Source organism: Phascolarctos cinereus, unplaced genomic scaffold (genome assembly GCF_003287225.1).
Source record: "Phascolarctos cinereus isolate Bilbo 61053 unplaced genomic scaffold, phaCin_HiC Scaffold_1;HRSCAF=81, whole genome shotgun sequence".
Lineage (NCBI taxonomy): Eukaryota > Metazoa > Chordata > Mammalia > Diprotodontia > Phascolarctidae > Phascolarctos > Phascolarctos cinereus.
In genome coordinates this window covers 284,092,787-284,109,040 of record NW_027555514.1, presented here as the reverse complement: position 1 = coordinate 284,109,040, position 16,254 = coordinate 284,092,787, and the positions used below count along the sequence as shown (strand labels likewise).

Genomic DNA, 16,254 nt, shown 5'->3' with positions numbered 1-16,254 from the left:
TGGTCCATTGTCAGAGGAATAATTAAACTGGCTCATTGCAAACAAAGCCTCACCTTTAAGTGTCCACCTCCTCCCCATTGCTGCCTGTCTCCATTCCAGTTCCAGCTTGTCTCAACAAGTTGCTCGTTCCAAACTAGTATGTACCCCCCAAAAAAAAAAAAAAGGAAATCTCCTTTTTGCTCATGTTTATTTCTAGCGGCGGGAGAGTGTGCAGTGGCCAGGATGTCTGTTAGCTTTTTCTGTCCCGTCCCTTCCTTCATTCTCGGTGCGTACTTCTCTACTGTATGAGTGAAAATTACCTCCAGATGGGTGTTATGGTTTGCACAACAGCAGGAGTCCTCAGATGCTGTGCCGATTTGTCATGAGTCTTTAACGTGGTAGTTGGGCCTGTCTTGGGCTGTGATATTTAGAATAGGAATCTGTTGGGTGTTGTTGATAAGTTGTATCCCACAGCTAAAAAACAGAGTGTTTCGGGTACCAGCAAAGAAAAATCAGAGTATGGGAATGAAAATTCCTGGACAGAAATCTTTTAAAGAGAAATTCCATGCTACCCTCAATTGTTTTGTCCCTCTTCTCCGTGTCTAATGGTTGCTTTTCCCTTCCCAAAACTCAGGTCTGGATGACTCCCACCATCTTCTCCTGCTAATCCTACTTCTTTCAAATCAGAGCTGGGGGAAGTTAGTGACCATAAGTGAATGGACCCTCTCTGGAGTAGAGCAGTCCTTTTATACCTCACTAATTGATAGCTGAGGTCACTTATCACAAAAGCATTTCCAAGCTTTCTCTTCTCTCTTTAATTTTCCATACCTCCCCCTCTCCTCTGTCAGCCAAGGACCCACCTCCTGCTTTATTGAGAAAATTGGGACTGTTTGGTAGGAGCTTCTTCATCTCCCTCCTCTTTAGCTTCAGCTCAAAAGTCTGTGACATCATCCCCCAGTCTTTTTCTCCTTTTCCCCAGCCTCTGGTAATGAAGTGGTTTTTCTTGTCAAGGCCAAGCCCTCTCTATATGTGCCTTTGATCCCATATCTCTTCTGACTTCTTAAGCAGAATGCCACAGTCAAAAATCTTCCCCTCTGTCCCTAATCTTCAACCTCTTCCTGTAAAATGGTTCCGTCCCTTCTGCTTTCAGACCTGTCCAGTCCCTTCTGCTTTCAGACCTGTCCAAGACTCCCGAATGAAAAAGTGCCCCTGGGCTCTACCATTCCTGAAAGCTATCATTGTATAGTGCATTTGTCCTTCCTTTTTCAACCACTCATTGTGTCTACTTTTCCTTTTTCTCGCATCTCGACTTTATATAATACGATTTCTGACTTAATCACTTAACTGAAACAGCGTTCTCTCAAATTACTTATGATCCTTTACTTGTAAAATCTAACTTACACATCTCTTCTCAGTCCTCATCCTTTTTGACCTGTTAGCTTCATTTGACACTAGTGACTGTCCTTTCTTCCTGGATACTCTTACTTTGTAGGTCTCCCCCAATTAATAAGCATCAGTAATTTTCTTTCCTTTTCTGCTCCACCCCCCTCATTGAAAAAAAAAAGAAAGAAAAACAAAACCTTTCTAGGAAATGTATACCATCTTTTTTTTTAAAAAACAGGTAAAGGAGATACTTTTTTTTGCATTCCTATTAAACATATTTTTACATTAGTGATGTTGTAAGGAAGAATTAGAACCAATAGGAGGAACCACAAGAAAGACAAAACAAAACACAATAGAAGAAAAAAAATAGCAAATAGTGTGCTTCAGTCTGCATTCAAACTCCATAGTTCTTTCTTTGGATGTTGATAGCATTTTCCACTATGAGACCTTTGGAGATGTCTTAAATACTTGCATTGCTGAGAAGGGCTAAGTCTATCAATGATCGTCATCGCACAGTGTGGCTGTTACTGTATACGGTGTTCTCCTGGTTCTGTTCACTTTACTCAGCATCAGACCATACAAGTCTTTCCAGGTTCTTCTGAAGTCAGCCTGCTCATCATTTCTTATAGCACAATAGCATTCCATTACATTCCTATACCACAACTTGTTCAGCCGTTCCCCAGTGGATGGGCATCCCCTCAATTTCCAATTCTTTGCCACCACAAAAAGAGCTACTGTCAATATTTTTGTACATGTGGGTCCTTTTCCCATTTGTATGATCTCTTTGGGATACAGCCCTAGATGTGCACCTTTTTTAAAGTTTTTTTTTAAATGAACAAAAATCTGCTTTCTCTCCCTCTCCCTTCTCCCATTAAAAAGGAAAGTAAAATAAAATCCTTGCAACAAATTTGCATTGTCAGAATAAACAGATTCCCACATTGGCTGCATCCAAAAGATAACATGTCTCAGTCTACATCCTGAGTCCGGCACCTCTCAGACAGGAAGTGGGTAGTATTTTTTTTATCGTAAGAGTTAATCATTACCTGGATCAGAGTTTGCTTTTTTCCTCTTTGCAAAGAAGGAGAGGTCGGTGAGAGAAAAGGAATGGCTTCAGCACCAGTGCTCTAGGCTTGATGAACTCTGCTGTTGCTGCTTTATTTCTCTTCTCTTTCCATCTGCAAGAGCCAGTCACAGGCTCTCATCCTTTCTGCCCTTTGACTCTCTTCTTCGTAGCCATCCCTTTCTCTCCTGTTTCCCTATTGAGCGACATGGATTTCTGCAGCCAGTTCTGTGCTTGGGTGTGTTTTTCGCTCCTCTGACTAGTTCAGAGGAGAGTGAGGTTCAGACGTCGCCTGATCCCTCCGGTCCTCCCTCCTTGTCTGTGTGGATTTCTGTAGCGCTTCGAGGCATTCTGTCTAATTAGACTCTGGCTCCTGGCGATGATGCGGTTCAGAGGGGACACACGTATCAGCTCCTCACGTGTGGAAATAGTTTACCCTTGCTTAGTCCGTCATGATTGGTCATATGTGATGACCTTTCTAAATCTCTCGTGACCTCTTTGTTTGGATGTCAACATTTCTATCCATCTCTGCTCTTGTCATTAGAAATCCTTGGAAGTATTTTATTAAAGATCCATTTTCCTCACTGTATGAATATGCTCAGCTTTGCTGAGTAAGTTGTCCTTGATTGTAAACCTGTACCCTTTGCCTTCTGGAATACCGCCTTCCAAACTCTCCATTCTTTTGTAGCAATGGCTATTAAATGGTGTAATTCTGACTGTGACTCATAGATATTTAGATTCTTTCCTTCTGGTTGCTTGCAGTAGTTTGCTTTTGACCTGGATACGTTGGATTTTGGCAGTGTTGTTCCTGGAAGTTCTCGTTTTAAGGCTACTTTCAGATGGTGGTCAGTCTTTCCATTTCTACTTTGTCCTTTGGTTCTAAGAGATCTGGGCAGTTTTCTTTGAATATTCCTTGACATCTATGCCCTTTTTTTGGTCATGACATTCTTTTTTCTCCTTCATCTGTTTTCCAGATCAGTTGTTTTTATTATGAGTATTTATTTAGGAGTATTATTTATATATATATTTATATATTTAATAATATATATTTAAAATATATAATATAGTTCTATGGTTAATATTATTTCTGATACTTATTATGAGTATTATTATTATTAGTATTGTATATTTTCTTCAATTTTTTCCAGCCTCTTGATTTTGTTTTAATATTTCTTGTTGCCATGGTGAGGTTATTGATTTTCAGGTTTTGTGTCTCTTGTAACAAGCTGTTAATTCCTTTTCTAATTCTTTCTTTGATAGCTCTCATTTCTTTTCCAATTTCTTCCTCCAGTGCTCTCATGTCACTCATGAGTTTTAAAAACTCTTGTTTCGTCTCTTCCAGGAATTCCGGTTGAGCTTATGACTAAACTGTTTTTCTCTGAGGCTTTGCTTGTAGGTGTCGAGGAGTCATTCTTCTCTGTATTTGTGTCTTTGATGGTTCCTACTGTTATAAAATAACGAGACAGTTCCTGCCCTGAAGTAGTTCACGCGCTATTGGAGAAGACAGTCCATACTGAAAGAAGCAGCTGCCGGGCAGATGGGAAGGCCTGGGTGCCCATGGCTTGGTGGCCCTTCATCCTACTGGAAGGTTTGCAGCTTAGTCAGGCAGTAGGAGCATTCTCATGTCTGCTCCCTCTGGGCTTCCCTGACGGTGTTTGAACAGCCTTGAGTGAAGGCCACAACTGAGGATGTCCGTTCTTCCAGACCACGCTCAGGGTTGTGTAGGGATGGAGTCGAGTGAAGTAGGGAGAGGGGACTCCCTGGCCTTCTTACTGCTCATACTTTAGCATGTCCCACTACTTGAACTCACTAGTGATAATTTATTTCTCAATAGAGGTCTTACTGAACAGGCCGTCTGGTTTAGCATTATGATTTTAATAGACGAGACTGAGGCTTTAGTAACGTGCTCGAGGTTATAGTGGAAAGGAGTGACAGAGAGAGATTTGAATCCAAGTTCTCCAAATATTTATGTACATACACATATGCACCAGCCTGCCCTGCCCTGCATGTGTAATGAGTGACAAATGTTTACCTACAGGTATTTTTTAAAGATTTTTTTCCCAACAGGTTAACACTATTTAAGACAAATACCAGCCTGGTATATTCTGTCTTCATAGACAATATCAAAATAAATTTCATTCCAGCCCAAGTTGAATTATCAAAAATTGTAAATCAGTAGAGTTTAAAGTAATGTATTATTTCGTAATTGAGAGCCATTTCCAGACCTGATTGGCCAAGTCTGCTGCTTAAGGTTAATGGGGTTCCTGACTCCTGTCCTCAGGAGTCATTTGTTCTAACTATTGTTTTGCTTTTCATTGTTCTGTATTTTTCACATCTTCCTGATAGAAGATCCATCAATAAATTAAGAATCCCAGAGTATTAAGCTGATGATCTGGGTAGCATTGGACATCTGAACTTTGTTTTTCATTCGGTTTCCAGGTTGCCATCACAAAAGCCAAAGTGGATTTCTCCAGTGTGGTGTGCCTGCCCCCTTCCGTCGTTGCTGTGAATGGCCTGGACGGAGGAGGGGCTGGCGACAATGACGAGGAGCCAGTGCTGGTGGCCCTGGCTGCGGCGCCAAGCCCCCAAAGTGAAGCTGTGGCCAATGAGCTTCAGGAGCTTACCTTGCAGCCTGAGCTGACCCTAAGCCTCCATCCTGGGAGGAATCCCAACCTGCCTCCACTCAGTGAGCGGAAGAATGGTGAGTAGAGAGATAGTTCGGTTGCCTTTTGGTGGAGTTTGCTCAGTCAACTCTTCATGTCACAGGAACACGGATTTGGAGATGGGAGTGACCTTAGAGATGAAAAAGATTTAGAGGTAACAGGAGCATAGACCAGAGAGATGAGCCGGTCCGTAAAGATTCTAGGAGCTTAGAATTTAAAGACATCAGGACCTTAGATGACCTTGTGGGCTCGTAGGAGATAGAGACAGAGTAGATTTTAGTTTATTGATGTCCTTGTGGACCGCCTTGGCTGCACGTTGACACATATGAACCCTTCTCAGAATAAGGATTTAAAAAAAAATCATAATTAAAGGAAAGGCTACATTTCAGTTGGAGGTTAATGAAGAATATATATATATTTTTTCCCCTCCCCATCCAAGTTCATGGACCTCTTGAAATCTGTCTGTAGACCCCCTAGTTGTCTGAGGCCCCTAGATTAAGTACTTTTGTCTTGCAGATAATAGGATTAGAGGGTTTATTTTTTTTTTCCTTGAAATTTTTTAAAAAGTTGTTTTATTGACACTTTTTGTTTTTAACATCACAGGTATTTCCAGGTATATCCCCACTCCACAGTGAGCCTTCAGTTGTAACAAAGATGAAAGAAAAACAGTAGTTCATTAGCTCTGTTTGGTAACTTATACAGCATTGCACACCTCTCTAATTAAAAGAGGGAGCTGCATTTTCTTTTCTTGAGGACCAAATTTAGACATTACAATCCCATAACATTTAGGTGCACTTTATTGTTCTTCTATTACTTTATTGCAGTCATAGTATAGATTGTTTTTTTGGTTCTGTTTACTTCACTTTGTATCCATTTGTCTAAATCTCACCATTCTTTTCAGAATTCCTCCTACATCTTAACAGTGTAATGATATTCCATTACATTCTGTACCCCAGTTTGGCTATTTCTCAATCTATTAGTATCTACTTTATTTTTGAAAATTTTTTATTTATCATAAACTTGACAAACATCAACAAACATGAAACTTTCCTTATGCAAAGAAACAGAAAAAAGATTGCATGTGGCACTGAGTCTGTTATGTGCAGCTTGATTTTTTAAAACTATATGTTAAACTTAATGGGATAGGTCTAGCCCTGTCCTGCTTGTCTCTGTCTCTTTCTCATCTTTCTCATTTCTGTCGGTTTACTAACCACAGAAAGTGTTGCTCTGACTCTTTTGTTATATGTGGAGCTTTTTGTTCTACTTTTGGCCTCCTTGGGTTATATTCCTAACAGGATGTAGGGGTCAAAGGGTATGGGCATGTAGGCACTATTTTGCATAATTCCAAGTTGCTCTCCAGAACAGTTGGGTCATTTCACAGTGCCGTTGTCTCATCAGTTATTCCCATCTCTTTCTCAATTTTCAGGGTGTGAGGTGTAACCTCCGAGTTATTTCAGTTTGTACTTCTGCTGCTGTTGATTTGGAGCAGTCTTTTCACACACATGTTAATAGCTTTTATTTCTTTTAAGAACTGTTCGTTCCTTGACCAGTTATCCGTTGGGGAATGGCTTTTGGTCCTTTATATTTGTGTTAATTCCCTGTATATCTTAGATGTCGGGCCTTTTCCAGAGATAGTTGATGCAAAGATTTTTTTTCTCCAATCAGCAATTTCACTTTTGATCCTAGGCACATCATTTGTTTTTGTTTCGCTAGACTAGATGTGATTTGCATGAAAGCTTTTTAATTTTATGTAATTAAAATGATCTTGTTTTATCTTTTGCAGTCTTATCTACTCTTAGGGCATTTAGAGACTCAAGGGACCTTAGTGTTCACAGGGTGTACACAGAGCTAGAAGGGATTCTGGAGATTTTTGGATCCTGGGGCCTTTGAGTTTGACTCGACCTAGTCCAAGCTCCTTATTTCACAGATGAGGAAACTGATGAGTGAAAGAATTTACTTCAGGTTAGTCATGTAGGCAGTAGAAGAGCTGGGATTTGAACCCAGGTCCTATGATTCTACATTCAGTATATCTTTAGTAAAAGTTTTCATAATTAATAATTCACAGTTTTCACTAGGAGCCACATGCACAGAGTCAGTAAGGAACCTAGCATTTATTAAGCACCTGCTGTGTTCCAGGTGCTGTTCTGTGTGCTGAGAATACAAAAAAAGGCAAAAGAGAGTCTGAGCTCTCAGGTGCTCACAAGTCCAGTGGGGGAAACAACACATAACCAAATCTGTACCAGCAAGATAGAAGATAAAGATGGGGCAGTCTCAGAGGGAATGCACTAAGAATGACGAAGGCGGGGAAAGCTTCTTGCAGAAGATCAGACTTTAGCTGAGACTGGAAAGAGGCTGAGATGAGGAAGAAGAGAATCCCAGGCACGGCAGACAGCCGATGAAAACGTTTAAGAATTGGGAGGTGGAGGGCCTTGTTCAGGAGCGTCAAGGAGGCCCGTGCCCCTGGAGTGTGTGGAGGGGAATAAGGTAGAAGACTGGGAAGGTAAGAAAGGCTCAGGATATGATGGATTTAGCAAAATGATTTTATTTTATCTCTTATTTAAGTAATAGGGAGCCACAGGAGTTTGCTGGTGAGGGACCTACACTTTGATCACTTCGACAACTGAGTGGAGGATAGACTGGAGAGGGCGGGGGCAATTGTGGCAGGGAGACCACCCAGACAGCAAACAGCAACATTGAAATAGTTAAGGTGTGAGGTAATGACAGCAGTGTCAGAAGAGAGAAGGGCTTGTGTGAGGGAGACATTGCAAAGGTGAAATCGACAGACCTTAGAAACATTGGATGACAGTGTTGTTGTGTTTGTTGTTCAGTCATGTCTGACTCCTTGTGACTCCGGCTCTGTAAGTATTGACTGACTTAATCTCCTTGTTGTCCAAGGGACTCTGAAAAGTCTTCAGCGGCACCACAGTTAGAAAGCATCGTTTCTGTGGTGCTTAGCCTTCCTTCTAGTCCAGCTCTTACAGCCATGCATTGCTACTGGAAAAACCATAGCTTTGACTATATGGACCTTTGTCAGCAAGATCTGAGGTCTCTGCTTTCTAGTACGCTGTCCAGATTTGCTATAGCTTTCCTTGCAAAGAACAAATGTCTTTCAGTTTCATGACTGCAGTTGCCATCTGCAGTGATCTTTGACCCGAGTATAAAATCTGACACTGCTTCCACTTCTTCTCTCTTTATTTGCCAGGAAGTGATGGGAGCAGTTGCCATGATCTTAGTTTTTTTGAGGTTAAGCTTCAAGACAGCTTTTATGCTGTCTTCTTTCATCCTCAAGAGACTTTTTCATTCTTCACTTTCTTTTTTTTAATTAATTTATTTTGATCTATCAACAGGCACTTCCATAAGCTTTTTGAGTTTTAAATTTTTCTCCCCTTCCCTCCCCAAGATGGCATGCAATCTGATACAGGCTATACATATACATTCCTATTAAATATATTTTCACATTGTGATGTTGTAAGTAAGAATTAGAACCAATAGGAGGAATCACCAGAAAGAGGAAACAAAACACAACAGAAGAGGAAAAAAACTAGCAAACAGTATGCTTCAATCTGAATTCAAACTGCATCATAGTTCTTTCTTTGGATGTGGGTAACATCTTCCATCATGAGGCCTCTGGAGACGTCTTAGATCCTTGTATTGCTGAGAAGGTTAAGTCTATCAGTATTAGTCATCGCACAGCATGGCTGTTATGTATGGATGTACAGTGTTCTCCTGGTTCTGCTCATTTCACTCAGCATCAGACCATACACTTCTTCACTTTCTGTCACCAGAGTGGGATCGTAGGCATAACTGAGATTGTTGATGTTTCTCCCAGCAACCTTAATTCCAACTTTTAATTTGTCCAGCCTGGCATTTCAAGTGATATACTCTACACGTAAGTTAAATAAATAAGGTGACAATATACAACTTTGTCATATTCCTTTCCCAGTCTTAAGCCAATCAATTGTTCCATGCTTGGTTCTAACTGTTGCTTCTTGGCCTATATACAGATTCGTCAGGAGACAAGTAAGATGAACTGTACTCCTGTTTCTTTGAGAACTTGCCACATTTTGTTGTGATCCACATAGTCAAAGGCTTTTAGTGTAGTCAGTGAAGCAGAAGTAGGTTTTTTTTTTTTTAGAACTTCCTTGCTTTCTCCATAATCCTGCAAATGTTGGTAATTTGGTCTCTGGTTCCTCTGCCTCTTCAAAAATCAGCCTGTTTTTCTGGTAGTTCTTGGTTCACGTATTGCTAAAGCCTAGCTTGCAGAATCTTAAACATAACCTGGCTGGTGTGTGAAATGAGCACAAATGTTTGGTAATTTGAACATTCCTTGGCATTGCCCTTTTTTAGGATTGGGATGTAAACTGGTCTTTTCTAACCCAGCGGTCACTGTTGAGTTTTCCGGATTTGCTGGCTTGTTGAGTGTAGCACTTCAATCTTTGGGGATTTTAAACAGCCCAGATACAATTCCCTCACCTCCACTAACCTTATTGTTAGCAATGCTCGTAAGGCCTGCTTGACTTCATTCTCCAGGATATCTGGCTCTAGATAAGTGACCACACTGTCGTGGTTATTGGTGATGTTAAGATGTTTCTTGTGTAATTCTTTTGTATGTTCTTGCCATCTCAATCCTTTCTGCTTCTGTTAAGTCTCTACCATTTTCTTGAAGAGATCTCTTGTCTTTCCTGTTTGGTTGTTTTCTTCTGTTTCTTTGCGTTGCTCATTTGAGAAAACCTCTTGTCTCCCCTTGATATTCTCTGGAATTCTGCATTCAGCTGGGTATATCTGTCCCTTTCTCCTTTCCCTTTCTCTTTCCTTCTTTCCTCAGCTATTTGTAAAGCCTTGTCAGACAGTCATTTTGTTCTCTTGCTCTTCTTTTTTTTTTGGAATTTTTTTTTGTTGCTGTCACCTGTACAGTATTGCAGACTTCTGGCTACAGTTCTTTAGGCACTCTGTCTACCAAGTCTAATCCCTTAAATCTATTCATCACCTCCACTTTATATTCATAAAGGATATTATTTAAGTTATGCCTATGTAGTCTGATGGTTTTCCTTGCTTTCTTCAATTTAAGCCTGAATTTTGCAATAAGAAGCTCATGATCTGAGCCACAGTCTGCTCTAGGTCTCATTTTAACTCGCTGTATAGAGCTTCTCCATCTTTGGCTGCAGAGAATATAATCAGTCTGATTTTGATATTGACCATCTGGTGATGTCCTTTGTAGAGTTGCCTTTTGGATTGTTGAAAAAGAGCGTTCACTGTGGCCAGAGGGGATTGGATAGCAGCCCCAGGTTTCAAATTATTACAAAGTGATAATCATGATATTGGCTAAGATATAGAGAGTGGTGGATCAGTGAAATAGATTAGGTACACAGTAGTAAATTACCATAGTAATCTAGTGTCTGATAAACCCAAAGATCCAAGCTTTTGGGACACAAACTCGCTATTTGACACAAATTGCTGGGAAAACTGGAAAGCAGTTTGTAAGAAACTAGATATAGACCAAGCGTATGCCAAGGCAAGGTCAAAATGGGTACATGATTTAGACATAAAGGGTGATAGATATCATGAGCAAATTAAGGGACTGTGGAAAATTTCACCTGCCATATCTATGGGTAAGAGAAGAATTTATACTAAACAAGAGATAGCGAGGACCGTGCGCTGTAAAATGGGTAATTTCAGTTACATTAAATGTAAAAGTTTTTGCACAAACAAAACCTGTGCTGCCGAGATTTAGGAGGAAAGCTGGAAACTGGAAACACATTTGTTTTGCAGCAGGTCCCTCAGCTGAGGGCCTCATCTCTCAGATATATGAGGAATGAAGTCAGATTTATAAGAATGCAAGTCATTCCCCAATTAATGAATGGCCAAAGCATATGAACAGTCAGTTTTCAGATAAAGAGATCAAAGCCATCTATAGTCATATGAAAAAATGCTTTCAGTCACTGTTGATTAGAGAAATACAAATAAAACAACTGTGAGGTACCACTGCATACCTACTAGGTTAATATGACAGAAAAGGAAAATAGCAAATGTTAGAGGGATGGGGGAAAATTGGGACACTGAGGTACTGTTGGTGGAGTTGTGAACTGATCCAACCATTCTGGAGAGCATTTTGGAACTATGTCCAAAGGGCTATAAAACTGTGCACGCCCTTTGACCCAGTGATACCACTACTAGGTCTGTATCCCAAAGAGATCTAAGAAAAAGGAAAAGGATCTATATGTACAAAAATATTTATAGCAGCACTTTTTTGTGATGGCAAAGAATTGAAAATTGAGAGATGCCCATCAATTGAGAAATGGCTCTAATCAATCCCTCCTTGGTACAACTTCTGGATTAATGTTTCCGAAGGACGGCTCTGACTGTAACACTTCCCTGCTCAGCGGTTTTCAGTGGCTTGCTATTGATAAAATATAAAATCTTCCCCCAGCACTTAAGGGCCCCCACAGGCTGGTTTCCATCGACTTTTCTTACCTGCTTTCATTTTGAGCCCCTTCTCACACTTCCTGTTCTAGTCAGCCTGGTGTTCTAGCCCTAGGTGGTGCACTCCTTCCCATTTCCTCTGTCTTCCTTAGAAGCACAGATCACGTGGTGCCTCTTCCACAAGGACTGTCATTCTCCCTCTAGTTTTGAAGATTCTCTCCATCATGAAATGATTTTCTGTTATTTTGTGTGTGTGTAGCATTCATTTGCTGAGCCCTCCAAGGGCAGGGACTCTTGGGTTTTGGACTTTGCTGTTGTGTCTAACAGAAGGCCTTATCTATATACCTCATATTGTATAAATGTTTGCTGGGTTGAATTGATTTGAATCTTGGGGTGGATGTACTTCGGGCAGATGAAGGTATGGGTGTAGAGCTCAGAGGAGAGGCCAGCACTGAAGAGAATGGTCAGCTCAGGAGACACTTATTAAGTGCCTGTTTTGTATAAGGACCTGATTGCCAGGAGGGAGATTGGCAAGAGGCCCAAGGGCAGACTCTTGTGGAAGACCTTCACCAAGAGGCCAAGGGAACCATCTTTTGGAAATGATGGAAGAACGGCATGTAAAGAGCATTTGGCATTTTTTAATATGTGCAATTAGGAGTAATGGATTCTTGAGAGATTAAGACCCTGAGAATTTTCTGTTTCTTAATCGGAGTCTGTAGTATATTCTTAGGAAACTGAAAATGAAATTGTTCTTAATAGTATTCTAGAACTCTCTCTCTCTCTGAAATTTGAGAGGTTTGCCATGGTGCTTAGAAATATAGTCAGTTCTTTATTTCTTCTCCAAGGCAGTTAAACTGTATGCAGAATAAAGAATCCTGACTTAACTAGCTTACTGACTTACTAGTTATGTATAAATGTCTTGCATAGAGAACTTCTCCTTTCTACTCAAAGATGCCACTTGTGGTAGTTGAAAATTTGGCCCAGATTTTGTGGTGGCAAAGAATTGGAAATTGTGAAGATGCCCCTCAATTGGGGAATGGCTGAACAAGTTGTGGTCTATGACTGTAATGGAATACTATTGTGCTGTAAGAAATGATGAACAGGCTGACTTCAGAAAAACCTGGAAAGACTTACATGGTCTGATGCTGAGTGAAGTGAGCAGAACCAAGAGCACGTTGTACACAATAACAGCCACGTTGTGCAGTCACTAATACTGATAAACTTAACCCTTCCCAGCAATACAAGGATCTAAGACATCTCCAAAGGCCGCATGAGGGAAAATGCTATCCACATCCAAAGAAAGAACTGTGGAATTTGAAAGCAGATTGAAGCATACTGTTTGCTAGTTTTTTTCCTCTTCTGTTGTGTTTTGTTTCCTCTTTCTGGTGATTCCTCCTATTGGTTCTAATTCTTACTTACAACATCACAATGTGAAAATATGTTTAATAGGAATGTATATGTATAACCTATATCAGATAAATGAAAATAAATTAATAAAAAAAAAGAAAATTTGGCCCAGAGCATTCTAGGGTACACATGATCTAGGGCTGAAGTTTCTTAACTTTCTGTGTGTTCTGGATCCCCTTTACAGAATCATATTTTTGAATGAATCAATTAAAATTGGATTGGGAAGGAAATCAGTTATTTTGAAATATAATTATCAGAATGCTTTTAAAAAAAACACCCTAGTTCACAGACCTCAGGTTAAGAACCCCCAGGTGAGTAGATATGGAAATTGGAGTTCTTTTTTTTTTAAATTAATTTATTTTGATTTATTAACAATCACTTCCATAAGCTTTTGAGTTTTAAATTTTTCTCCCCCTTCCTCTCCACCTCCCTCCCCAAGATGGCAAGCAATCTGATAAAGGCTATACATATACAGCCCTATTAAACATATTTTCACATTAGTGATGTTGTAAGGAAGAATTAGAACCAATAGGAGGAAGCGCCAGAAAGAGGAAATAAAACACAACAGAAGGAAAAAAGTTGTATGTTTGGATTTGCATTCAAACTCCATAATTCTTTCTTAGACATTGGAGTTTTTAAAGAATGATGTGAGCTCTACCACCATCAAGGATATAAAAAAAGTCCCGAAGGGTTGGATATTTGCAGTCACAATTTTATGGCTCTGACGTTTGCTTTGGCCCTAAAAGTTAGCAGAAACGGCTGTCTGTGTCTGTCCTGGAGCAACGAACAGCGCACCTGAAAATCTGTGCTGATTGCAATTCTGCATTTGATGAGTTCTGATACCTTGGAGGCATCGATTGGACCACAGGACGCTGGAAGAGGCCTAGAGCCTGGCATGTCTTGCTGAAGTGCCATCTTGCTGTTATCTTCGGGGTCCTTTTAGTTTGCACAACACCAGGTGTTTGGGGGAAGAGACCTAACTAGTTAGAACCTGTGGTATTACCATTATGATTAGATTTCCTCGAAATAGTAAACAGTGAACTTGCAGGTATGCTTGGGAATATGTTTATCAGAAATGGACATGAAGGTGAGATGATATTTTACCTGTCTGTAGCCCTATGGAGACTTAAAAAAAAAGCCTTTGTAAGCTATGCTGAGGGCCAGAGTTTAGTTATTAGAAATATGAACAACACTCAGATATCCAGGATTGGGGCAATTCATGTGTGATCCAGGCCCTTCATTTTATTGCCTTCATGCTTATCATTAGCAGTGAAACAATCGTCTCTGTCAGCGGTGAAATTACAGAGAGTAGGTAGAGAAAATAAAATCTAATTTTTAAATGCACTAGGGTAAAGTTTGGTGGTAGAAGTAAACAAGAAAGCCTGTTGACTAAATTGAGAATTTTAGATCATTTGTGCATTTTATTCTTCCTGCTTGAGAGAGAGAGAGAGAGATTTCTCACTCAACAGCCTTCATCTAGAACTACTTTGTCTTTGAAATGTGTGAGTTTCTATGGGATAGATAGCACTGGGGACAGAGGTTGTCCGCAAAGTCCCCCCAGCATATTCTGATGTTGGAATATGTTGCCATCAAACGGAAGCTTTCTTTGTTCACTAATCGAACCCTCAGTGTGCCTTCTTGGGGCTCTGACATCACTCTCAGTAACTGGGAAATGTGTCATGTTCATTTGCTACTATGAAGTTGGTATCTTCATCTCCCAGATGCTCATCTAGCTATATTGAATCAGCCTGGCAGTGTCGGGGAGTAGGGGATAAGGCTGCATTTCAATACAGCTCCTATTATGTATCAGGCACCGAGCTAAAATCCCTGTGCGGTAGATGCTGTTCTGTTTTACAGATGAGGAAACTGAGGTTAAGTGACTTGACCAGGCTCACCTAGCTTGCAATTGTTTGAGGCCAAGTTTGAGTTCCTGTCTTCATAAGTACACGTCCCTCTGTGCACTGTGGCACCACCTCATGGATTGAAAGGGCTGGCCTTGGAATCAAGGAGGCCTGGGGGCAGGTCCTTTTTGTAACCTGTGCCGGCTATGTGACCTGCCACATCACTGCACCGTTGAATGGACAGTTCTCCAGGATTCAGTGGTAGTGTGGTGGCTGATGTAAAACCAATGCTGCTGATGGACTTAGTGGTCTCTGCCTTGCTGCCTTCTTCAGACTGTCCACATTGGGCTTTCTTGGGGGCAGGTAAGAGAGTGCCCCATTAACAAAGACCCCCAAACTAGATGAGCAGATTCCATATCTTAGTGCAGGCATTCTCATGGCAGAAGACATCATTTCCATATTGTTTTAGCTTTTTGTCATTACTAGACAGGGCTTATCTTGTTCCTTTTGGATCTAACCGTTACAGTCCATTCTGTTTTGACCTTGTCTTAGAAGAAGTAGGGTAGTGGTATGGAAAGCACTTTGGAGATAGAGTCTCAAGACTTGGGTTCAAGTCCTGACTGTGAGAGTAACCTGTCCTATGTATCTCCTGGGGCTCTCAGATCACAGGAGAATATATGTAAAGTGCTTTTTAACCATAAGGCATTATGTGAATCTTAAGTCATTATAAGTCCATAACTAGGCTAATAATGCTTCGTATCCTTTCCACTGTAATCATTCAGATCCCCTAGGGCACCTGATGGTAAGATTGCATTGATAAATAGGACTCATGTATAGTAGGTCAGCATGCTGTGGTTAAAGCTATCAAAGTCTGAGACCCAGGGGCTGCATCTCATTGGGAATTATTTCATAAAGTAAAACTTGGATAGAAATTCCTCTGATTGAGGAAAGAAGGTGGCTGAGGACAGAGCCTTGGAGTGGAGATAAGATAAAGAGCCAGGCAAGGAGCCGGAGACAGAATGGTCAGATGAGTAGAAGGAAAACCAAGAAAGAGGAATCTCCTAAAAACCAGGAGAAGAGAGGGCGTATCCAGGGGGATAAGTTGATCAACAGTGTCAGACTACAGAGAGGCCAAGAGGGATGGAGACTGAGTAAAGACTGATCACTTTGACAGTTAGAAGATCACTGGTAACTTTGGGGAGCTGGTCAGGAAGATTCTCTGAAGAGCCTCTCCTGTACCAGGCGCTGGACTAAGCTTCGGACATACAAAGGAAAGGAAAAAGTTATCTGTGCCCTCGAGGAACACCCAGTCTGAGGGGGAAACAACATGGCAACAGTGATGTTTGAGGATAAAGCGGTCTCAGGGGAAAGGCACAGAGCTCCAAGAGGACTGGAAAAGGGTGCCAGGCTGAAGCAAGGAAGGCGAATGTTCCAGATGTGGGAGACGGTCAGTGAGAACGTTCAGAGGTGGGATGGAGGCCAGTGTCCCAGGATCACCATG

The 16,254-nt window shown here is 40.9% G+C and overlaps 1 protein-coding gene and 1 long non-coding RNA gene across 2 annotated transcripts in view; both read left to right on the top strand.

Moving 5' to 3' along the window:
- The window catches only part of LOC144454836 (uncharacterized), a 73,093-nt gene extending 68,146 nt beyond the window's left edge, over positions 1–4,947 (top strand). The window contains exon 3 of the long non-coding RNA XR_013483388.1: positions 4,862–4,947. This is a non-coding gene — a long non-coding RNA (uncharacterized LOC144454836). The remainder of the gene's footprint in view (positions 1–4,861) is intronic.
- A 158-nt stretch (positions 4,948–5,105) lies between these two features.
- MRTFA (myocardin related transcription factor A) overlaps positions 5,106–16,254 on the top strand; it is a 151,437-nt gene continuing 140,288 nt past the window's right edge. The window contains exon 1 of the mRNA XM_078147546.1: positions 5,106–5,123. The gene's annotated coding sequence lies outside the window, so the exon portion shown is untranslated. The remainder of the gene's footprint in view (positions 5,124–16,254) is intronic.